A 27,132-nucleotide genomic window follows, 5' to 3' on the forward strand; every position below is an offset into this window, starting at 1 on the left:
CAAAATTGCCGCATTTGGAGTGAAGAGCAACCAGAAGCCGTTCAAGAACTGCCCATGCATCCCGAAAAATGCACTGTTTGGTGTGGTTTGTACGCTGGTGGAATCATTGGACCGTATTTTTTCAAAGATGCTGTTGGACGCAACGTTACCGTGAATGGCGATCGCTATCGTTCGATGCTAACAAACTTTTTGTTGCCAAAAATGGAAGAACTGAACTTGGTTGACATGTGGTTTCAACAAGATGGCGCTACATGCCACACAGCTCGCGATTCTATGGCCATTTTGAGGGAAAACTTCGGAGAACAATTCATCTCAAGAAATGGACCGGTAAGTTGGCCACCAAGATCATGCGATTTGACGCCTTTAGACTATTTTTTGTGGGGCTACGTCAAGTCTAAAGTCTACAGAAATAAGCCAGCAACTATTCCAGCTTTGGAAGACAACATTTCCGAAGAAATTCGGGCTATTCCGGCCGAAATGCTCGAAAAAGTTGCCCAAAATTGGACTTTCCGAATGGACCACCTAAGACGCAGCCGCGGTCAACATTTAAATGAAATTATCTTCAAAAAGTAAATGTCATGGACCAATCTAACGTTTCAAATAAAGAACCGATGAGATTTTGCAAATTTTATGCGTTTTTTTTTTTTAAAAAAGTTATCAAGCTCTTAACAAATCACCCTTTATTTTTAGCTGCATAGAAAAATCTTATCGAAGATGTTGAAGGAAAGCTGAAGGTTTTATTTTGAAAACGCTTACCTATAAAACTTGCACAAATCCTAGAAAACTAGTTGAAAAGCCCGTCAAACGACGGTCGAAAAAAACAAATTGTTTTTGTTCTCGCACCACAAATTTCATTTTTGGAAAATGTATTTCTGCTTTTTATGTGTGTTTGTTGTTCTTTTTGTGAACATGACTCGCTTTGTTTGGCCATAGCAACAACAACGACACAGCCAAACACACATGTGTAAATGAAATGGCGCAAAACCTGCGAAAAGAACCTGCCTAATTCAGCGATGGAAGCACTTGGAGAGTGCAATAAAGAGATATTTCCAAACGTGCACATTCTTTTAAAAATTTTTGTCACTTTGCCAGTAACTCAGGGATGGAAAATACAATTTTTAAGAAAGTACAAAAAAAGTATTTTTTGAGCGGAAAGGTACTTTTTACTAAATTTCAACAAAAATTTCACTGGAAGATTATTGTTAAGAGACTGAATTTTAAAGAAAATAAAATTTTGAAAAAATTTTCTATATAAATAAAATTTTGCAAAAATTTTCTATAGCCGGCTCTCATACAAAAACCTTTTTTTCGGAAGGTTCAAGTGTGGTTTATTGTTGAGTTTAATGAACTGCCTGAATTTATTCTTATAATTGGTTGATAGTTTTGCTGCAAGTAGGGGATGCTGATGAGGAATGTGGTAATTCCGAAACGTGCGTCCATCCAACCATCTTGCAGTCTATAGGGCTTTGCCCAAATAAATTTGAAAAACATTCTTTTCCTCTGTTGGTTAAGCTACACTTGTAGTTTAGTCAATGTATGGGTTTAAGCTGCAATAAAAAAACAGCAACAATGCTTAAAGAACAAAACCAATAATAACAAAACAAAACGAAGGGAAATAAAATTTTGCAAAAAAGTTCTATAGAAAAAAAATTTTGCAAAATTTTTTCTATAGAAATAAAGTTTTGCAAAAATTTCCTATAGAAATAACATTTTTACAAAATTTTCAATTGAAATAAAATTTTGACAAAATTATCTATAAAAATAAAATTTTGCAAAAATTCTATATAGAAATAAAATTTAGACAACATTTTCTACCGAAATAAAAAATTGAGAATATAGAATCGCATTCTTTTTTCGACTAAAACATTCTTGAAGTTCAATAAAATCCTGTTTTTGACTATATCTTTTACAAAATCGAGATTTTCTTCCCACATGAACATGTCTGTTTTGCCATATTTGTAAAAGACTATTAGCAAATAAGGTTGATAAAGACTTTCTCAAAATATTAAAATATTTTGTCAAAGCTATTGTACCATAAATCTGATATCGACTCAAAAATGTCTACACAAAAGGTACTAAATCATTCGCGGGGGTACTACGGTACTGACCGGGGTGAAAATGTATTGAAAAAAGAACTTTAGTACTGCATTTTCCATCCCTGCAGTTACTACGTGCTCATCCGAACGTTCATTTTCAAAATCTTAGAAATTCGACTGGCGAGAGAAGACTCAATGGATTGGCATTAATGTCGGTTCATCGCCGAATAAATGTGCCGACTGAAGAAGTCATTGATTTATTTGCTGCCCAAAAAGCCCGTCGGCTCAATTTAATATTGTAAAAATATTGTATACATACCTTTGCATAAATAAAATGTTCTACACATGAGATTATATGAATATTTTTTTTAAAGTTGAACCCCCCCCCCCCCGAATTAAAATCCTGGCTACGGCCTTGAAGGTCCCCAGATTTGTTTGTGTGCTTAAATTTGTTTGTGTGCTTAATTTTAACTTAGTTTCATTTAATTTGATTTATATTAATTTAATGCAATTAGTTTGGGAATCCTAGGAAAATTTTATTTTGAACTTGTTTTTGGGTCATTGAATTTATATCTACCTTAAGTTCATAGAATTTTTGGGACATACTTGGGATAAAGAAAATTACATTGACCTTTCGAAAATTTTCGAAAAAAAATAATAAAATGATACTCAAATTTTCCTTGTTAAAAAGTAAGTAAATTTTAACATCATTTTACTGAGGGACATTTTTTTCTGGTAGAACCCCTTAAATAAAATTTCATATAAATATTTTTTTGTTTATTCGAGTACCGTCCATAGTAGATACAATAAAGAAGTCATAAAAAGGATTATTTTCTCTACCCGACTTCGTTATTATTATAAATATCCTGTCGCAGAAATCCAATCCTTCTTCTTCGGTAATTTAAATTTTCACCTGCTAACAAAAAAATGTTTTTTTTTTCGCCGTCGAGGATACGAATATGAGATAAAGATCATGAAAATCGTTCAAGCGAATTTATATTGCTGTTGACAATTGTTTGCTTTTTTCATATTTAGCACCATTTATAATATATTCTGGATTTCACTTTCAATTTCCTGTCATTGAATACATCATCACTTCCTCTTCAAACAACACCAAGCCAGTATTCAAGTGCAAAAACAACAACAAATCACTACAAAGACAAGTCGCGTACTCGCAATGATTCCTAATGAAGTTCATGGCAATAAACATGAATTATGAATTTAATGACAGAACAACACCCGCACCGCCTCTTCCCAGAGCACAGCATGGCCCTTCCCCAGGTTAGGTTAGGTTAGGTTAGGTGGCAGCCCGATGTATCAGGCTCACTTAGACTATTCAGTCCATTGTGATACCACATTGGTGAACTTCTCTCTTATCACTGAGTGCTGCCCGATTCCATGTTAAGCTCAATGACAAGGGACCTCCTTTTTATCGCCGAGTCCGAACGGCGTTCCACATTGCAGTGAAACCACTTTGAGAAGTTTTGAAACCCTCAGAAATGTCACCAGCATTACTGAGGTGGGATAATCCACCGCTGAAAAACTTTTTGGTGTTCGGTCGAAGCAGGAATCGAACCCACGACCTTGTGTATGCAAGGCGGGCATGCTAACCATTGCACCACGGTGGCCCTTCCCCAAGAGACTGACATACCGACATATGTATGCAAGACTTGTCAAACATGGGAATAGCATATGCGAAAAAAAGACAATAATGCCACGATTTTTGATGATTACGCGTTTATGATTGCCAGGCAGTCAAGTATTTGATCTTTTTTTGCAGCATAGAACAAGTGAATCGAAATTGAAATAACTTTGACAATTTCAAATGGCCAAGCAATAGCGTGAATCTCGCGGGCAAAACTCCGCCAGAAATGATTTCACATTAAAATCCATGAGAATGTCTTTGCAAACGGCTTTGTCTTCAAAACGGATGGCAGTGACACATTTGACTGACACACACACACGCATACACTGTCGAATGGAAGAATGAACACCTCGGGTTGATTTGATATTGAAATTATAAACTAAATAGGCATCTGAATACTTTGAACAGAGATTTTCTTTGTAATTGACATTATGGCGCTTTAATGTTTAACGTCATTTTATTTTTACGCATTCTGGGAATGCTCAAATTTTCATAATATTCTCTATAAATATTTGACCGTCTAAATAAGCCAATTCAGTTCTTGATCGGTTCTTATAATATGGGTTCTACAAATAATTATGAACTGAGATGAACCAATTTTCGCATGGGTCAAATTTCAACCGGATAGGATGAAATTTGACCCTCCACGAGACTTTATATGGGAGCTATACACTGAAAAAAATATTGTTGTGAGTTCAGAGATTTCATGTCTTTAAAATACGAATTTAAATTTTGCTTAGCATAGAAGACACATTTCTCTAATACAAAGTTTTTTTCCTTGTCCAAAAGTCGATAAACTTTTTAATGAAGTCGTATTGTCCTTATAATTAAGTGATTTCACTTAAACCTGGGTATCATAACATGAAAGAAAAAATGTTTGGGCTAAGGTCAACTTGACTTTAATAATTCAGAAAAATTCTTTAGATTTAATGAAATTGTCTTTAAATTTGTTGTCTTTTTGCAACTTGACACGAAACAAAAAATCGTTCAAATATAGGACATGTTTTTCAACACTTTATTTTAAAGATGTTTTTTAGTTGAAACATAGCATAATTTCTACTGGAAGCCGAGTCTTAATTTGGAAAATAAAGTTGTCGTTAACTCGTTTTTAAAGGACTTTGATAGCATATGAAGAAAAAAAGCTGAAAAAGTGAACAATTAAAATTTGCTTCCTAGAAGCAAGTACTCAAAACCCAAATTTAAAAGAAAATTGTGTCTTAAAAGTATCCTTACTTGTATTCTCCGCTTCTTTGGCTCGGAATCAATACCAAAATTTTTAAAGTAAAGACAAAATCTTTGGAACCGGGCATGCTTTTTTTCAGTGTATGTAATTATGGACCGATTTGAAAAAAAATTTGCATGGTTGTTAAAGCGCATTTGCTAACATTACTCAACGAATTCCAATGGGATCGAATTAAATTTACTACTCCGGAGATTCTGTAGGTAAAATCTGGGGATCGGTTTATATGGGGCTATATATAATTACACTAGTTTACACTGAAAATGTACATTTACTGAATTCGAAAAAAAAACGATTAAAAAACGATCGAAAAATGACAAAGTTATAAGCAATTGAGTGAACAAATCCGATGTCAAATCATTCAAATACGAGCCACTCATCCACACAAAAATGCTTTTTTGCTAAGTGTAAAAAAAACCTTACATTTTTTATGCTTCTAATATCTATCGACCGATAAATTAATAATGAATAATAGAAATGTCTTCAGATTTAAAATTTCCCATCTTTTTATAACCACCACCTTAGAATGGTGACTGGGGCAGGGCTGTGGAGTCGAGTGAATTTTTCTTGACTCCGGCTCCGACCCGACTCCAGCATTTCTTATTAGCCTCGACTCCGACTCCGGAGTCGACTCCACGTGGTGTACCTAAATCTCATTTTAATAGTATTGTTCCAAAAAGTATTCTGTTCATGTCCAAAGGAGCTCTAATTTTAAATTTTGATATGACTCGACGACAAATATCACCATTTTAGGGATGGTGAGATTTGTCTCACCTGGGCCGACCGGAAATTTCCGTATTTATTTATGGATCTCAAAAAACTCTAAATTCAAAATTTCTGACAAATCTTATGAAAATTTTAGACAGGGAAAAATTTCTTAAAACAAATCGGAAGATGGGTTTATATGTAGTTTAGGTTAGGTATGGTGGCAGCCCGATATTTCAGTCTCACTTAGGCTATTCAGTCCATTGAATTTCTCTCTTATCACTGAGTGCTGCCCGATTCTACGTTAAGCTCAATGACAAGAGACCTCCTTTTTATAGCCCAGTCCAACCGGCGTTCCACATTGCAGTGAAACCACTTAGAGAAGCTTTGAAACATTCAGAAATATCACCAGCATTACTGAGGTGGGATAATCCACCGCTGAAAAAATTGTTGCTGTTCGGCCGAAGGTGGAATCGATCCCACGACCTTGTGTATGCTAGGCGGGCATGGTAACCATTGCACCACGGTGGCTCTCAAATGTAGATGCTATATCACAAAATTGTCGGTATGACCCAACTTCGAAGTCGACATGCCTGCTAAAAATTAGGTTCTACTGCGATATTGTCTAAAAATTGTATATTTATCAAGAGTATATAGGGTCAAAAATCGATATTTTAATATGTTTAAAATGGACAATACAATTGATTAATTCAGCCCATATTCTAGTTAAACCTACTTTTGATGGACTGAAATCCAGTACTTCGATTTTCGTTGTTCGATTAAAACCCCCAATGGAATCTAATTTGTCGAAATATTTCTTTAGTTGCAAATATAGGAAATGCTTTTCAAATTTTGTTTCGCCGGAGTCGGAGTCGAGCAAAATCTCTACGACTCCGGCTCCGACTCTAGCAAAATCTTCAGACTCCGACTCCACAGCCCTGGACGGGGGTATAATAAGTTTGTCATTCCGTTTATAACACATCGAAATTTCGATTTCCGACTATATAAAGTATATATATTCTTGATCAGGGAGAAGTTCTAAGGCGATATAACCATATCCGTCTGTCTGTCTGTTGTAATCACGCTACAGTCTTCAATAATAAAGCAATCGTGTTGAAATTTTGCACAAACTCGTCTTTAGTCTGCTGGAAGGTCAAGTTCGAAGATGGGCTATATAGGTCAAGGTTATGATATAGTCCCCATATAAAGCGACCTCCCGATTTGGGTTCTGGGGCTTATAGAGACCGTAGTTTTTATCCAATTTTGGAAATCTAGAGGTATTTTAGGACCATAAAGTGGTGTGCCAAAAATGGTGAGTAATGGGTGATACGTGTAAATCGGTGAAATCGTTTATTTAAAAAATTAAATTTCTTTTTCAAGTTCAATTAGTATAAAATTCAGGAAAAATATTCAGTTAGGCTTTCGCTTTTCCAAATCGAATTGCCGGGCCTCACGCTTGACACCTGCCAGATTTTGTACAGCCACCTTGTCCACCTTCTTCGCCGCAGAAAGCCAGTTTGCCTTGAACTGCTGCTCGTCCTTAGCAGTTTTTTTGGTCTTCTTTAGGTTCCGCTTGACAATAGCCCAGTATTACTCAATTGGGCGGAGCTCTGGCGTGTTAGGAGGGTTCTTGTCCTTGGGAACTACCTGCACGTTGTTGGCGGCGTACCACTCCATGGCCTTTTTACCGTAATGGCAAGATGCCAAATCCGGCCAAAACAGTACAGCAGACGTTTATTCAAACACTCTTTCACGTAAATTTCTTGGTTGACAATCCCGGAAGCTATGAAAATGCTGCTTTTCAAGCCACAGGTACAGATGGTTTGCCAAACCAGATATTTCTCTGCGAACTTTGACAGTTTTATGTGCTTGAAAATATCTGCTACCTTTCCCCTTCCTTTTGCCGTATAAAACTCCTGTCCCGGAAGCTGCTTGTAGTCGGCTTTGACGTAGGTTTCCTCGTCCATTACCACGCAGTCAAACTTCGTCAGCATCGTCGTGTACAGCCTCCGGGATCGCGCTTTGGCCGTCGTATTTTGTTTATCATCGCGATTTGGAGTCACTACCTTCTTGTAAGTTGATAGTCCGGCTCGTTTTTTGGCTCGATGCACGGTTGTAGACGATACACCCAGCTTATTTGTGGCATCTCGGAGAGAGAGGTTAGAGTTTCGCTTGAAACTACCGGCAACTCTCTTTGTCGTCTCAGCGGCTTCCGGTTTTCGATTTCCCCCCGATCCAGACTTCCTGGCTGTCGACAAACATTCCCCAAACACTTTAATTACATTTGTAACGGTTGATTTGGCAACTTTTAGCGATTTTGCCAACTTTGCGTGCGAGTAGCTCGGATTTTCGCGATGCGCGAAAATTCTTCTTGCTTGGACGGCATTTTGACAACTGAAGAGTGAATTCCAAAATCAAAATAAGGGCAACATTCTACACACACACACCTTCAAAATGAGGGGTGTTCAGGTTTTTTAAATGCAAAATTGAAAGAAATACGTCAAGTTTATATTGACCAAATTTTGACCGTATCACCCTTTATTCTTGATCCGGGAGAAATTCTAAGACGATATAACTATGTCCGTCTGTCCGTCCGTCTGTCTGTCTGTCTGGCTGGCTGTCTGTATGTTGTAATCACGTTAAAGTCTTCAATAATGAAGCAATCGTGCTGAAATTTTGCACAAACTTGTCTTTTGTCTGCAGGCAGGTCAAGTTCGAAGATGGGCAATATCGGTCCAGGTTTTGATATAGTCCCCATATAAACTGACCTCCCGATTTGGGATCTGGGGCTTATAGAGACCGTAGTTTTTATCCAATTTTGGAAATCTAGAGGTATTTTAGGACCATAAAGTGGTGTGCCAAAAATGGTGAGTATCGTTCTATGTTTTGGTATAGCTCCCATATAGAGTGACCTCCTGATTTTACTTCTTGGGCTTATAGAAACCGTAATTTTTATCCTACTTGTCTGAAATTGGAAGAGGTATTGTAGGACCACAAAGGCAATGGTTAGCATGCCCGCCTTGCATATACAAGGTCGTGGGTTCGATTCCTGCTTCGACCGAACACCAAAAAGTTTTTCAGCGGTAGATTATCCCATCTCAGTAATGCTGGTGACATTTCTGAGGGTTTCAAAGCTTCTCTATGTTAAGTGGTTTCACTGCAATGTGGAACGCCGTTCGGTCTCGGCTATAAAAAGGAGGTCCCTTGTCATTGAGCTTAGCATGGAATCGGGCAGCACTCAGTGATAAGAGAGAAGTTCACCAATGTGGTATCAAAATGGACTGAATAGTCTAAGTGAGCCTGATACATCGGGCTGCCACCTAACCTAACCTAGGACCACAAATACATGTATCGCAAATGGCCAGTATTGGTCCATGTTTTGATATATCCCCCATATAGACTGATCTTCGGAGTTTACTTCTTGGGCTTATAGAAACCTTAGTTTTTATCCAATTTGTATGAAATTTGAAATCTAGGATTATTTTAGGACCATAAAGAGGTGCGTCGAAAATGGTGTGTATCGGTCAATGTTTTAGTGTATCCCCCATATAGACCGATCTCCCAATTTAACTCCTAGAAACTGTAGTTTTTATCCGATTTGCCTGAAATTGTAAATATACTGGTATTTCAGACTCACAAGTCTACATATAGACCAATTTCATTTCTTTAGGATATAGAAAGCGCACTGATAATGAAAATTGCTTGAAAATGAATGTAAAATTTCCAGATTTTACTTTTCGTAATCATTTAAATAATGGGCGTGAAAATCTACAGATTCTAGATTTCAAATCAAGGCGTTATTTCATCATTTTCTTGCACACTTAAATACAAGAGATTTTAATGATTCCTCTAAAACTACAACAAAAATGGTTCTTATAAAAAACCCCCCTAACATTTCAAAGGAAACTATAATATTCGATTCATGGCGGATAGGTTAGGTGGCAGCCCGATGTATCAGGCTCACATAAACTATTCAGTCCGTTGTGATACCGTATTGGTGAACTTTTCTCTGGTGGTGGGTATTTAAGATTCGGCCCGGCCGTATATACTTGTTTTTATTAACATTGCAAATAGTTTATGAGTATTTTTACGCATAGGTTGAGCATATTCGCTCATCGCCAAAATTCTCAAAGTTTTATTACCACATTGAAGAATATTCCAATAAATGTAAATTAACCTTGAAATAAAAAATGCATTCAGGTATTTTCTCAAGAAACAGCTATGAACAATTGTCAGGAATAATTAATCAATCTTTATCTAATATCCAACAACTCTTTCCTATGTGGTTTCCCTTGCAATAGTTCTCATAGCAAAATTGTGATTGTGGTTATAAACCATAAGAGTTTCATTAATTCACCTCCTCCCCCGACAAATTAATAAGACGGAATACATCAGAGATATCATGCTTTAGCTTTCAATGTACAGAGGAAGAAGGTAAACCAATTTATGGACACACATCATAAATATTGCGAACAAATCGTGAAATATTCTTTTAATGTATCCATCTTCACTCAAAGTTGGACAACGTGTCCAACATACGAATACAATTTTGAGCTTACAATTCCCAATTCAAAAAATGAATGACTTGATGACTAGATGACTGACAATGTATGGATGAATGAACTAACGAATGTGTGTTTGAATTTGAGATTGATGGGTGGATCAATGTTTTTTTTTTTTTTTTTAACTGCATAGTGTATTTCAAATAATTGTAATTGTGGCAATACATCAAGTACTCATGTAACTGTTTAATAAAAATTAATATATATTTACTTTTTAGAAATTTAGAAATGTCAATAAATTAAATTTCTTTTTCGCAGTGGTACTATCATGTATCCAGCAAGAAAGAGCTTCCAAAAAAGTAGTTTGGATCCCCAATTTGTGATCCGGAAGGGCTTGTAACAGGACGGAAGTACTCCATTTTTGGATCCTTTGAATTTCTTTAGAAGTTGTGCCTTTGCATTGCTTTAAAAAAAAACTAAAACATTTTTTTCCAATTTCATTGTTGTCTAATTTTTACAAATTGAAAAACTTCTTCGCTTCCACCGGAGTTTCAACCTTGGTCTGTTGGCACCATAACAGAACACCTCAGCCACAAACGCCATTGAACACGATGCATCAAAACGGCTATTTGGGATATGAACCTAATATGACACCACGGCATGACATTCTAACTACTTCCTCAGATGTTCTTTATTATTATGAATGAAAAAATAAACAACGCAGATTTAAATCTCACCAGCAGCACTTTTTATACCCTCCACCATAGGATGGGGGTATATTAACTTTGTCATTCCTTTTGTAACACATCGAAATATTGCTCATAAAGTATATATAAAGTATATATATTCTGGGTCGTGGAGAAATTCTGAGTCAATCTGAGCATGTCCGTCCGTCCGTCTGTTGAAATCACTCTAACTTACGAACGAAACAAGCTATCGACTTGAAACTTGGCACAAGTAGTTGTTATTGATGTAGGTCGGATGGTATTGCAAATGGGCCATATCGGTCCACTTTTACGTATAGCCCCATATAAACGGACCCCCAAATTTGGCTTGTGATTGCTCTAAGAGAAGCAAATTTCATCCGATCCGGCTGAAATTTGGTACATGGTGTTAGTATATGGTCTCTAACAACCATGCCAAAATTGGTCCATATCGGTACATAATAATTACATATAGCCCCCATATAAACCGATCCCGATTTGGATTGCGGAGCCTCTAAGAGAACCAAATTTCCTCCGATCCGGCTGAAATTTGGTACATGATGTTAGTATATGGTCTCTAACAACCATGCAAAAATTGATCCACATCGGTCCATAATTATATATAGCCCCCATATAAACCGATCCCCCGATTTGGCTTGCGGAGCCTCTAAAAGAAGAAAGTTTTATCCGATTCGGCTGAAATTTGGTATATGGTGTTAGTATATGTTCTCTAATGACCATGCAGAAATTGGTCCACATCGGCCCATAATTATATATAGCCCCCATATAAACCGATCCCCAGATTTGACCTCCGGAGCCTCTTGGAGGAGCAAAAGTCATCCGATCCGATTGAAATTTGGTCCGTGGTGTTAGTATATTGTCTCTAACAACCCTGCCAAAATTGGTCCATATCGGTCCATAATTATATATAGCCCCCATATAAATCGATTCCCAGATTTGTCCTCCGGAGCCTCTTGGAGGAGCAAAATTCATCCGATCCGGTTGAAATTTGCAACGTGGTGTTCAGAGATGGTCTGTATCAAACTTTTTTAGGTTTGCGACTGTCGCAAAGTTGTAAACGTCGTAAACGTCACATACGCGTCGTAAATCTAGAAAAAGTAACAAAAGTCGCAAACTGAAAATATTTTAGTCGCGTCGGCTAGGCAGCGAATTCGATGATATCCAAGACGATGGTAGGTGCGAAGAAGTTTCAATTTTTAGGAATGTTCACAATTTTCGGTTTTAGTCCCCACATTTTCCCTATTGCTTTTTGCACGAGTACAGGGTAACCGTGGATTTCCTCGTTCTTTCTTAGCTTTAAGTTCAGTCTCCTGTCCAATATAACTCCAAGGTATTTTACACACTCACTAACGGGAATTTCGATACCACCTAAGAAAATAGGCTTGACCATGGGTAAACTTTCACAAATTTCTGCAGAAACTCACAGCAAATGCTGTCAAACTAAATTAAAATATGTTCAGGATTTCTTCTATTCAAAATTTGGTTTTCTACAGTAGGTTTACGACTTTTGCGGCATACGTATTATACCGTCGCAAACGTATGTCGCAAAAGTCACAGTTTGTGACAGGCCAACCCTGATGGTGTTAGAATGTGGTCTCTAACAAACACGCAAGAATTGGTCCATATCGGTCCATAATTATATATAGCCCCCATATAAACCGTTCCCCAGATTTGATCTCCGGATCCTCTTGGAGGAGCAAAATTCATCCGATCCGGTTGAAATTTGCAACGTGGTGTTAGTATAAGTCCGCTAATAACCATGCCAAAATTGGTCCATATCGGTCTATAGTTATATATAGGCGATCCCCAATCACACAAAAATTGGTCCTTATCGGTTCATAATCATGGTTGCCACTCGAGCCAAAAATAATCTACCAACATTTTATTTTTATAGAAAACATTGTCAAAGTGTTATTTCTATAGAAAATTTTGTCAAAATTTTATTTCTTTAGAAAATTTTGTAAAAATTTTAATTCTATAGAAAATTTGGTCAAAATTTTATTTCTATAGAAAATTTTGTCAGAATGTTATTTCTATAGAAAATTTTATCCAAATTTTATTTCTATAGAAACTTTTTTCCAAATTTTACTTCTATAGAAAATGTTGTCAAAATTTTATTTCTATAGAAACTTTAAACTTAATTATATACGTATTTAATCGGCATTTTTTAGTTTAATATATACCACGTATGGACTATGTGGTATATATTACGATGTTAGGAAGTTTTAAGATACCTTGCCATCGGCAAGTGTTACCTCAACCCAAGTAATTCGATTGTGGATGACAGTATTCTGTAGAAGTTTCTACGCAATCCATGGTGGAGGGTACATAAGCTTCGGCCTGGCCGAACTTACGGCCGTATATACTTTTTTTTTATTTTTATTAAATATTTTTCTAAAAAATATTTTTTTTATTTCATACATCGTTTTTATTTGTTTTTTTTTCGGCATATAGGTTAGGTTAGATTAGGTGGCAGCCCGATGTATCAGGCTCACTTGGACTATTCAGTCCATTGTGATACCACATTGGTGAACTTCTCTCTTATCACTGAGTGCTGCCCGATTCCATGTTAAGCTCAATGACAAGGGACCTCCGAGTCCGAACGGCGTTCCATATTGCAGTGAAACCGCTTAGGGAAGCTTTGAAACCCTTAGAAATGTCACCATCATTACTGAGGTGGGATAATCCACCGCTGAAAAACTTTCTGGTGTTCGGTCGAAGCAGGAATCGAAACTACGATCTTGTGTATGCAAGGCGGGCATGCTAACCATTGCACCACGGTGGCTTTTCGGCATATATTTATACCCTTCACCACTACTGTGGTACAGGGTATAATAAGTTTGTGCGTTTGTATGTAACGCCAAGAAGGAGTAATCACAGACCAACCTTTTAGTATACGGATCGGCTTAGAATTAAATTCTGAGTCGATTTAGCGATGTCCGTCTGTCTGTCTGTCTATCTGTCTGTCTGTTGATGTATTTTTGTGTGCAAAGTACAGCTCGCAGTTTTAGTCCGATTGTCCTAAAATTTGGTATAGGGTCCTTTTTCGGCTTAAAGACGATCCCTATTGATTTTGGAAAAAATCGGTTCAGATTTAGATATAGCTGCCATATATAATTTTCATCGATCTGGTCATAATTGGCGTGTATATCAACCGATCTTCCTCAAATTCCGTACATCCGAATATTTTATTGGTCTCGAAAAACTTGCAAAATATCAGCCAAATGGGTTCAGATTTAGATATAGCTCCCATATATAGCTACGCCCGATTTACACTCATTTGCCCACAGAGGCCAATTTTTAACTCCGATTTAGTTGAAATTTTGCACAGGGAGTAGAATTAGCATTGTAGCCATGCGTGCCTAATTTGGTTGAAATCGGTTCAGATTTAGATATATCTCCCATATATAGCTTTCGCCCGATTTACACTCATATGACCACAGAGTCCAATTTTTGCTCCGATTTAGTTGAAATTTTGCACAGAGAGTAGAATTAGCATTGTTGCTATGCGTTCCAAATTTGGTTGAAATCGGTTCAGATTTAGATATAGCTCCCATATATATGTTTTTCTGATTTCGACAAAAATGGTCAAAATACCAACATTTTCCTTGTAAAATCGCCACTGCTTAGTCGAAAAGGTGTAAAAATGACTCTAATTTTCCTAAACTTCTAATACATATATATCGAACGATAAATCACGAATAAACTTTTGCGAAGTTTCCATAAAATTGCTTCAGATTTAAATGTTTCACATATTTTTTTACTAATATTGTGTTCCACCTTAGTGCATTAGCCGACTTAAATTTTGAGTCTTTAGATTTGTAGAAGTCTATCAAATTATGTCCAGATCGAGTGATATTTAAATGTATGTTTTTGGGACAAACCTTTATATATAGCCCCCAACACATTTGACGGATGTGATATGGTATCGAAAATTTAGATCTAAAAAGTGGTGCAGGGTATAATATAGTCGGCCAGCCCAACTTTAGACTTTCCTTACTTGTTTTTTCTATTAAAAAACAAAAAATTAAAAAATATCGTAATTTGCAAAACTTTCTCAAAAGAACTTCCATGGAAGTGAGAAAGTCAAGGCACAGCGGGGATGAATTTTTTTATTGTTTTTTTTTTTACTTTTTTTTATTGATTTTCTATTCTTTTTTGGGTAATTTAACTGTCCAAAACCTAAATTTTCATGTTTGTGGACTTGTCTAAAAGGACTGCATCGGAAGTGGAAAAAAATGATGGAGGATCCCGAGATGAGCTTTAAAAGAAATGCTTGCGGAACAACATCCATTTTTTTGCTGGGTAGTGTTGATAACTTAGGGCGTTGGAAATAGGTGTTTTTCTTGGCAGCGAAATTACGGGATTTTGCTATATTTCAGCTCCCGCTTTCCCGGCAATTAAGTGCGGGAATATTTATTCTTTATATTATTTCTATGCCCTCCTCCACAGGATGGTGCTATCGACATGAAACTTGGTACAAGTTGTTGTTTTTGGTATAGGTTAGATGGTATTGCAAATAGGCCATATTGGACCATTTTTATGTATAGCCCATCTAAGTACCATGTAAAATGTTGTCCACAACTTTGTGGCTTTTGTAAAGCCACAACTTTAGAAGTACTTCCAAAAATGTCCTCCCAAATCTGCTCTTTATTTTAACTACACAGGAAGTTCTTTTAATTTAATTTTTTATAACCCGTTTTTTTGTCATATTTTTATACCCACCACCATAGGATGGGGGGTATATTAACTTTGTCATTCCGTTTGTAATCGTGGTGAAATTCAGAGGCGATCTGAGAATGTCCGTCCGTCCGTCTGTTGAAATCACGCTAACTTCCGAACGAAACAAGCTATCGACTTGAAACTTGGCACAAGTAGTTGTTATTGATGTAGGTCGGATGGTATTGCAAATGGGCCATATCGGTTCACTTTTACGTATAGCCCCCATATAAACGGACCCCCAAATTTGGCTTGCAGACCCTCTAAGAGAAGCAAATTTCATCCGATCCGGCTGAAATTTGGTACATGGTGTTAGTATATGGTCCTTAACAACCACGCAAAATTGGTCCACATCGGTTCATAATTATCTATAGCCCCCATATCAACCGATCCCCCGATTTGGCTTGCGGAGCCTCTAAGAGAAGAAAATTTCTTCCGATCCGGCTGAAATTTGGTACATGGTGTTGGTATATGGTATCCAACAACGATGCAAAAATTGGTCCACATCGGTCAATAATTATATAGCCCCCATATAAACCGATCCCCCGATTTGGCTTGTGCAGCCTCTAAGAGAAGAAAATTTCATCCGATCCGGCTGAAATTTGGTACATGGTGTTGGTATATGGTCTCTAATGACCATGCCAAAATTGGTCCACATCGGTCCATAATTATATATAGCCCCCATATAAACCGATCCCCCGATTTGGCTTGCGGAGCCTCTAAGAGAAGCAAATTTCATTCGATCCGGCTTAAATTTGATACATGGTGTTGGTATATGGTATCTAACAACCATGCAAAAATTGGTCCACATCGGTCCATAATTGTATATAGCCCCCATATAAACCGATTCCCAGATTTGGCGTGCGGAGCTTCTAAGAGAAGATAGTTTTATCCGATACGGCTGAAACTTGGTACATGGTGTTAGCATATGGTCTCTAACAACTATGCAAAAATTGGTCCACATTAGTGCATAATTATATACAACCCCCATATAAACCGATCACCAGATTTGACCTCCGAAACCTCTTCGAAGACCAAAATTCATCTGATTCAGTTGATATTTGGTGCGTGGTGTTAATATATGACCTCAAACACCCATGACAAAAATTGGTCGAAATCGGTCCATAATTAGCCCCCATATAAACCGATCCCCAGATTTGAGCTCCGGTGCCTTTTGGAGAAACAAAATTCATCCGATCTGGTTGAATTTTGGTACGTGATGGTAGTGTATGATATTTAACAACCATTCCAAAGTTGGTCCATATCAGTCCATAATCATATATAGCCCCCATATAAACCGATCCCGAGATTTGGTTTTGGAGCCTCTTGGAGGAGCAAATTTCATCCGAGTTAGTTGAAATTTGGTACATTGCGCTAGTATATCACACAATCACACAAAAATTGGACCATATCAAGTTCATAATTGTACACGCAGAGAAGAAACATGATTGTCACAATCATATTCGAAGAGCAAAATAATATGATAGGAACTATTTTTGCGGCGACCATGTAACATATTAACCTGCAACCATGTTGGCTCAGTGAACATGGTTCTAAGAAAAATACAATTGTCCTCATCTAAAATGTTATTATATTGATAAAAATAATTTTGTTTCCATTAAAAGACAATGGTCACGATCTAAAATGTTATGTTATTCGTCAAAAATGTTTTTCTTCTAGTTAAAAGAACATGGTCACAACCTAAAATGTTTTGATTTTTATGAAAAAACTATTTTCGTCGTCGAAAAAAGGGCGCCACTTGAGAAAAGAAAACACAAAATCAACTTTATTTATTTGTTTTTATTTATTTATAAACTAATTCATTGCTTATTTGTATTTATAATGTCGTGCAGGCAAACATCACATATTTTTACACACTCTAGTTTGGTTCAATTTCAACAATAAGTAATCATTCCATATTTACTTCGTGCCCTTCAAATGTACAAACGCAGACATCATGTAACTGCAAATAAAAATAAATTATACCCTATATCAAAATGCAGAACAAAAACCAGGTACATTTTTTTCAACTACACTTTCCTTTTTTGTATTCACATAAAACCACGTGCCATTTGTGAATAAATAAATTAACACAAAACACAATAATTCCGTATTCTCCGCCCATTCCAAGAAACAATCAACACACGACTGACGCGCAAAATGAAAATCGTGTGTACCTGCTCAATGTTTTTATAAAATTCTTTTCGCTGCAAAAAAATTAAAAAATTAAGTGGTCACGAAAACAATGTACATGGTCTTTATGGCCATGTAATGGTTGTATACATGTCTATACGTAAACTATAAAAATACTTTTTTCTCTGCAAAAAAGTAAAAAAATTGAATGGTCAGGTACATGATTTTCCTGACCATATAATGGTCTCCAATTCTATCATTTAAATGATAGAACATGTTTGCGGCATTTGAGAACCATTTAAATGCTTATTGCCAACATATATTTTTCTCCGCTCGAAAATTATTTTTACAAAGACAAAATACATGGTTTTCGCGACAATTACATACTCTAAATAAGCATTAAATGGATGCGGCAACCATGTCCAAACATGTTTTGTCTGTGCGTGTATATAGCCTCCATATAAACGACCCCCATATTTCAATTTTGGCTCCCTACGTACCGTGCAAAAGTCCATATCGATTCGTAATTGTTCGTATGGGCGTATGGACTAACTCACAATTTAGAAAACGATTTAAGATACCACAACCTAATTAATTCGATTGTGGATGATAGTCTTTCGTAGAAGTTTCTACGCAATCCATGGTGGAGGGTACATAAGATTCTGCCTGGCCGAACTTACGGCCATATATACTTGTTTCTATTAAAAAAATAAAAATATCGTAATTTGCAAAGCCTTCTCTAAAGAACTTTCATGGAAGTGAAATCCCAGCGAGGATGAATGTTTGTGGACTTGTCCAAAAAGACTGCATCGAAAGTGGAAAAATGATGGCATATTCCGGGATACGCTTTAAAAGAAATGTTTGTGGAACAACTTCGATTTTTTTGCTGGGTAGTGTATCAACTTAGGGCGTGAAAAAAAATGGTAATCGTACCGTTCAATTCGCAGCTTAAAAATGAACAAGTACATACGGCCGCAAGTTCGGCCAGGCCGAATCTTATGTACCCACCACCATGGATTGCGTAGAAACTTCTACGAAAGACTGTGATTTAGTCCATACATGGTATATATTAGACAATAAAGTTATGTATAGTTAAGTCTACAAATAATTACGAATCGATATGGACTTTTTGTACGTAGACAGCAAGAATTGAAATATGGGGGTCGCTTATATGGGGGCTATATGCAATTATGAACTTGATATGGACCAATTTTTGTGTGATTGGGGATCGATTTATCTGAGGGCCATATATAACTATAGACCGATATGGACCTAGTTAGGCATGGTTGTTAACGACCATATACTAGCACAATGTACCAAATTTCAACTCACTCGGATGAAATTTGCTCCTCCAAGAGGTTCCAAAACCAAATCTCGGGATCGGTTTATATGGGGCTATGTACGATTATGGACTGATATGGACCACTTTTGGCATGGTTGTTAAATATCATATACTACCACCACGTACCAAATTTCAAGCAGATCGGATGAATTTTGCTTCTCCAAAAGGCACCGGAGGTCAAATCTGGTGATCGGTTTATATGGGAGCTATATATAATTATGGACTGATAGGAACCAATTCCTGCATGGTTGTTGGATACCATATACTAACATCACGTACCAAATTTCAACCGAATGGCAAGAATTTTGCTCTTCCAAGGGGCTCTGGAGGTCAAATCTGGGGATCGGTTTATATGGGGCCTATATATAATTATGGACCGATATGGACCAATTTTTGCATGGGTGTTTGAAGCCATATATTAACACCACATACCAAATTTCAACTGAATCAGATGAATTTTGGTCTTCCAATAGGTTCCGGAGGTCAAATCTGGTGATCGGTTTATATGGTGGTTATATACATATAATTATGAACCGATGTGGACCAATTTTTGCATGGTTGTTATAGACCATATACTAACATCACGTACAAAATTTCAGCCGGATCGGATGAAATTTGCTTCTCTTAGCGTCCTCGCAAGCCAAATCGGGGGATCGGTTTATATGGGGGCTATATATAATTATGGACCGATGTGGACCAATTTTTGCATGGTTGTTAGAGACCATACACTGACACCATGTACCACATTTCAGCCGGATCGGATGAAATTTGCTTCTCTTAGGGGCCTCGCAAGCCAAATCGGGGGATCGGTTTATATGGGGGCTATATATAATTATGGACCGATGTGGACCAATTTTTGCATGGTTGTTAGAGACCATATACTAACACCATGTACCAAATTTCAGCCGGATCGGATGAAATTTGCTTCTCTTAGAGGCCTCGCAAGCCAAATTTTGGGGTCCGTTTATATGGGGGCTATACGTAAAAGTGGACCGATATGGCCCATTTGCAATACCATCCGACCTACATCAATAACAACTACTTGTGCCAAGTTTCAAGTCGATAGCTTGTTTCGTTCGGAAGTTAGCGTGATTTCAACAGACGGACGGACGGACGGACGGACATGCTCAGATCGACTCAGAATTTCACCACGATCCAGAATATATATACTTTATGGGGTCTTAGAGCAATATTTCGATGTGTTACAAACGGAATGACAAAGTTAATATACCCCCCATCCTATGGTGGTGGGTATAAAAAAAAACATCGAAAGTAAAAAAATTGGAAGTTTAAAACTGTAGAAAGGTCAAAAAGTCGAATTTTTTATTCGGATTACAATCCATAGAAAGGACAATATAGAATTTCATTGCAAATAAAAATTTGTTTTTATATATCATAATACATTCTCAATAGTTATATATATATGTTAATAGTAGTTGTATAATTTATTTGCAATTTTTTATAACAATTCCAATTGTACACTAAATTTTCAGATATTATCTTGTTGTACTAAAAATTTAATTTCCAATTAAAATTTAACTCCAATATTAATACATTTCATTCAAAACATTAACTGATTCAATTAGCCCTTATACTATGTTGGGGTCATTTTGTGACCCAAGTCATATTTATCATCATCGCATTTCTTGCTGTTGGAATATAATTAAAAGTGCTTACTTAGAATGAATTCATACGAGTATGTTAACAATTCAACAATGTCACCAAATGACCCCATAAGAGTTTATTGTTGTAATCAAAATAAAATTCTTTCGCAAATTTTATTTGAATGAATTAAATTTTTAATTGTATTAAATACGTGATTGAACCGATTTCAATTAAAAATTAATTACAGTGAAACCTTTCAAACGTGGGCACTCTGAAAACTGGACACCTACCAAACATGGACAGTTGTCTGGCGACGTTTGCTATATTAACACATTCAAATTAACCTCTCAAAGCTGGACAAAATTTAGGCGACCGTGGATGTCCAGCTTTCGGAGGTTTCACTGTATATTAACTAATTGTTTGATTAAATCCCAAAAGAATATTTTTTCTCCAAACATCAAGATTTCTATGCGTTACAAGTGTCATGATGAAGTTTACAATCATACCTACATTTAAACCTATAGCAGCGGGTAAAAAAGTGCAAAGTTCCATATTTGTAAAGCCCTAATTATCAATAAAAAAAATTAAATATTCTCTACCCAAGAATCGAAGTTTATTTACATTGTCGTATGTAAATCCTTTGATATGGTTGAAGGCCACCAGCTTTCTTAAGAAACAAAAAACTCTTCGGCTATATTGAAACTATGCACATATTGATATTGGTCATGAAATAATTTATAATCAAATCAGAAGGCTATAAAACTCAAGATTTTATAGCAAGCCAAATGTACAGGATATCTAAACTTGGCCAAGGGATAAAAGGTACCATACCAGGAAAAAAACAAACCAAGACAAACAACTGAAATGACTCACAAACAATAAAAAATTGTAATCGCATTCAAAACTAAGTTGAAGTTGATGCTGAAAAGAACAGAAAACTTCAAAAAGTCAAAGAGTTGAAGGGGAAGGGAATCAGGAAGACGAGGGGAAAAAGAAAAATTAAATAATGGACAAAACAATCTTCACATATGAAATTTTATGCAACTCACAAATAATGAAAACCCAAATGAAGGCAACTCATTAACGGGCCACCATCACATCTCATCCCGTCCCTTTAGAGCCAAGCCAACCTGGACCATAAATGTGAGACATAACTTTTATTGAGTTTGGCAAATATAAAAAAAATTGAACAACTGAACCTTAACGTCGTTTTGTACTGCATTTGCATTGGTCCTCATTGGCGTTGAGGTATTTCACGCAAACTCCATCCAGTCAGTCAGTTAGTGAGTTAGTCCGTTTCATTTTTGTTTTGTTTTTGTAATGCAGGCATATCGAGATTGAAACGGCACCAGGGTGAGAATTGAAAAGTCTGTCCAAAACAACGTTCAGGTACAAGTGCCTTGTCCTCCTCCTCCAAAAGGATCAAAACCGGGCAAAGAAGATACTTTAAGTTTATCGGTTTATAAAGTATATTTCATTGCAGTCATTAAGTACAACATTTATTTAAAATGAATTCTTCGAGCAACTGAAATCAACCGAATTGAACGAAACGAACTGAACTGAAGTGCAAACGCTTACTTTTGCTTTTATTTTTCTTTGTGGCTACGTTTCTTCGCCTGACTGACCAAGTGAGTGAGTTAGGAACTAAGTGAACGATACGGACTTAGGGGGTTTCAAGGGGGCGACAATGACGATGACAAAAGCTTTAATGCAGAATATTGAAATGCAAAAAATAGAGTTTTTAGCATAAAATGTATTGAGGACTTGTGAGAAATCCCAAAAAGAAACAAAAACTGCAAGATCAACAAAATTATTTTCTTATTGAATTCTTTTAATTCTTGTTGACCAAGATGTGACACCTTGGGCACACGAGCTAAATATTATTATGTGACAATATATCAGAAATTACATTTTATAAGATTTTTCCATGGTGTTTAAGATGTGATATCTGGAGATGGGTTTATATGGGGGCTCCATCCACGGTTGTCGCAGTTGATAATTTTTGGTAAATTTGTTGGTAAATTTTTTACTATTTGGTAGATTGGTAGAATTTTTGATTTTTTTTGGAGGAGGTACATTAATTTTCTATAAAAATTTTCTATACACCCAGAAAAAAGTGCCTTCTAAACGATATGTTTGCGCGTGGGTTGTTTTTTAGTTGGAATCGTGTTGTTATGATATACGGAGAGATTGTTGAAAAATAATTTAGTAAAATAATATAATAAATAACAAATAAAATATATAAAATATTTGTTATTTTAAATTAGTGAGAAAAAATTATGTTCGTGACGGTGTATGAAGAAAGAAAGCAGAATAACAACCCCTTCATTCGTCTTCATTGTGGAATCTTCAATTAACAGGTAACATTCAGTGACGCTATCCTTTTGGGAAAAATTGGTTTATGATTTTTTATATTTGTAGGTATTGAAATTGTAAAAGGAGGACAAAATCGTTACGCAGCAACTTATTAAAAGTGAAAGATTCAAGAAGAAGAAAAATGCGGTTTACAGTTGATAACATTACATGGAAATTGGAAATAGTGGAATAATAAACTAATATTTCAAGGCCAGTCGATGCTGTTGATTTTAAATAAGTCTATTTAATATATTAATAAAACATGTATTTTATAGAAGAAAAAAATGCTTATGTAAATAAATAAATTGTATTTAAAAACGAAGGTAAGCAGTTCTAATTTTGAAGTAAACGGTTTACCAAAAATATGTAAGATTTGTCTAAATGAATGAAAAAAGTTCAATAAAATCATTCCATATATGAATTCAATTCAGTTAAACTCTTTTCATCCTGTAGTATAGTGGTACATAAATATAAGAAAATGTTAACTAATATATGGAATGCATTCTACCTAATTTCTACGAAAATCACATCGTTCAAACAAATAAAAATGTCATTGGCGCTATACGAAGTTCAACTTTCTTCACAATGAGTTCATTTTAACTTAAAAAAGGGGTCACTTTTTTCTGGGTGTAGAAATAAAATTTTGACAGATTTTTTTTATAGAAATAAAATTTTGACAAAATTTTCTATAAAAATAAAATATTCTATAGAAATAAAATTTTGACAAAATTTTCTATAGAATAAAAATTTTGACAAAATTTTCTATAGAAATAAAATTTTGACAAAATTTTCTATAGAAATAAAATTTTGATAAAATTTTCTATAGAAATACAATTTTTCAAAAAATGTCTATAAAATTAAAATTTTGACAAAATTTTCTATACAATTAAAATTTTGACAAAATTTTCTATAGAATTAAAATTTTGACAATATTTTCTATAGAATAAAAATTTTGACAAAATTTTCTATAGAAATAAAATTTTGACGAAATTTTCTATAGAAATAAAATTTTGACAAAATTTTCTATAGAAATAAAATTTTGACAAAATTTTCTATAAATATAAAATTTTCTATAGAAATAAAATTTTGAAAAAATTTTCTATAGAAATAAAATTTTGACAAAATTTTCTATAGAAATAAAATGTTGACAAAATTTTCTATAGAAATAAAATTTTGACAAAATTTTCGATAGAAATACAATTTTTCAAAAAATGTCTATAGAATTACAATTTTGACAATATTTTCTATAAAAATAAAATTTTGACAAAATTTTCTATACAATTAAAATTTTAACAAAATTTTCTATGGAATTAAAATTTTGACCAAATTTTCTATAGAATTAAAATTTTGACAAAATTTTCTATAGAATTAAAATTTTGACAATATTTTCTATAGAATAAAAATTTTGACAAAATTTTCTATAAAAATAAAATTTTGACGAATTTTCTATAGAAATAAAATTTTGACAAAATTTTCTATAGAAATAAAATTTTGACAAAATTTTCTATATAAATAAAATTTTGACAAAATTTTCTATAGAAATAAAATTTTGACAAAATTTTCGACAGAAATACATTTTGACAAAATTTTCTATAGAAATAAAATTTTGACAATATTTTCTATAGAATAAAAATTTTGACAAAATTTTCTATAAAAATAAAATTTTGACGAATTTTCTATAGAAATAAAATTTTGACAAAATTTTCTATAGAAATAAAATTTTGACAAAATTTTCTATATAAATAAAATTTTGACAAAATTTTCTATAGAAATAAAATTTTGACAAAATTTTCGATAGAAATACAATTTTTCAAAAAATGTCTATAGAATTAAAATTTTGACAATATTTTCTATAGAAATAAAATTTTGACAAAATTTTCTATAGAATTAAAATTTTGACCAAATTTTCTATAGAATTAAAATTTTGACAAAATTTTCTATAGAATAAAAATTTTGATAAAATTTTCTATAAAAATAAAATGTTCTATAGAAATAAAATTTTGACCAAATTTTCTATAGAATAAAAATTTTGACAAAATTTTCTATAGAATAAATATTTTGTCAAAATTTTATTTATATAGAAAATTAATGTACCTCCTCCAAAAAAAAATCAAAAATTCTACCAATCTACCAAATAGTAAAAAATTTACCACCAAATTTACCAAAAATTATCAACTGCGACAACCGTGGATGGAGCCCCCATATAAACCCATCTCCACACTGTTAGAAAAATATGTTTTTCATATGTTCCGATATAAACAAAATTGGTTTCGGGCACAATTTTTAAACACAATATATTTAAGTGCCAACATGTAATGTTCATAAACTAACACTAAATGTTTGGGACACATATGTCAAAATATATTATGTTTGGGGCATGAATGTTTCATAAAAATAATATGTGTGAATGTAAACATATATAAATTTACAAATTTCGAGTAAACATATATATGTTTACAATTTCTGTGAAACGGTTGTATGTTCTTTCGGAAAACTGCTTTATGATAAGGCCAAACATTTGATATGCTTAAGTCGAAATATTATTTAATTTGAATATTAGAATGAGTATTCGGAGTAAAGAGAATAGCAATTCGGAACCAAGAGAATAGAGATTTAAAAAAAAAAAAAAAAAACAGTATGTATTTTCGCCTTGAGAGGAGAATTTTATGTATGTGTGGACAAGTGTTTTGTTTATCATTTTGGCATTATGGACACACATTTTTTTAACGGCCTTAAAAATGAAATTAAGTACAAAACACGATAAGTTTTAAAGGCATTTAAAATGGTGAACTTCTCTCTTATCACTGAGAGCTGCCCGATTCCATGTTAAACTCAATGACAAGGGACCTCCTTTTTATAGCCGAGTCCGAACGGCTTTCCACATTGCAGTGAAACCACTTAGAGAAGCTTTGAAACCCTCAGAAATGTCACCAGCATTACTGAGGTGGGATAATCCACCGCTGAAAAACTTTTTGGTGTTCGGTCGAAGCAGGAATCGAACCCGAATATACATTACTAGGCACCCCATAATTCACAAATTTGCACATCTGAGCATAAGAAAAAAACTTTTACCTGATGTGTGTACATGGCGGCAGCAGCGACTTGGTGGTAAGAAATGTGTCTCTTTTTGTTTCGTGTTTAAAAAATTTTGCATGATAATGATTTTTTGTTATTTGTCAAATACAACAGCAATAATAAAATCGAAAAAATCGAACAAAAGTAACTCAAAACATTGTTCATAAGGGATTTGTGTATTTAGTGTAAACCGTCGTTGGCAGTAGCAAATTCACAGACGATGGATAAACAAATGCAACTGCCTCAAGTACATGTACGCTGTCTTTGGCTACAGAGCTCCCACTGTGCCAAAATGAAATTATGTTTGAGGAGGCTTTGAGGAGGGAAGCGAACATTGCCATGGAAATATTGGTTTGGGAGATTCTGAGGCGATATAGTTACGTGCTTCTGTCTGTACGAAAACAAAACTAGTAAGGAAAGACTAAAGTCGGGCTGGGCCTACTATATTATACCCTGTACCTCTTTACAGATTAAATTTGTCATGCATAGTAGAGCAATGCTAGTTCTACTTTTTGCGTAAGATTTCACGTGGTCATATGAGTGTACATCGGGCGAAATATAAAATGGAGCTCGTATATCTAAATATGAAACGATTTCAATGAAATTTTGCACTTAGGATCCCATATATATCTTTCACCCGATATGCGCTCTATGGCCCCAAAAGCCTGGGTTTTACTTTGAAGTGCTTAAAATTTTGCACGAAGAGTATCGACAAGTGTGCCAAATTTGGTTGAAATAGGTTCAGATTTATGTATTGCTCCAATATAAGCGGACATTTACATAAATTCACTTTTTTACCAGAGTAAGGTTTAGTGCAAATTTTTTGGCGCTCCGCCTAACAACGGTCTTTCTAGCCAATCCCACTTTCTCGCGAACTGTTGGAGATACTCGCACACGTGATCTTCTTTATAACAGTTTGCAAGTTCTATCCAGCAAATCAGTTCATAATTGCAGATTTGGCAGCTAAAAGTGACCAACTTTCAATGCCTATATACAGAATTTTGGTTTTATTAAATTACGAAATTAATAGTATCAATCACGGTTTTAATT

General features: G+C 34.9%; 1 long non-coding RNA gene across 1 annotated transcript; it reads right to left on the reverse strand.

Moving 5' to 3' along the window:
• Window positions 1-21,673: 21,673 nt before the first annotated feature.
• LOC142226193 (uncharacterized) lies at window positions 21,674-22,299 on the reverse strand. Its single transcript, XR_012719625.1, has 2 exons — window positions 21,852-22,299; window positions 21,674-21,782 (listed from the first exon to the last, which is right to left on the reverse strand). It is a non-coding gene; the product is annotated as an uncharacterized LOC142226193 (long non-coding RNA).
• Window positions 22,300-27,132: the final 4,833 nt, after the last annotated feature.

Source organism: Haematobia irritans, chromosome 2 (genome assembly GCF_050003625.1).
Source record: "Haematobia irritans isolate KBUSLIRL chromosome 2, ASM5000362v1, whole genome shotgun sequence".
NCBI lineage: Eukaryota > Metazoa > Arthropoda > Insecta > Diptera > Muscidae > Haematobia > Haematobia irritans.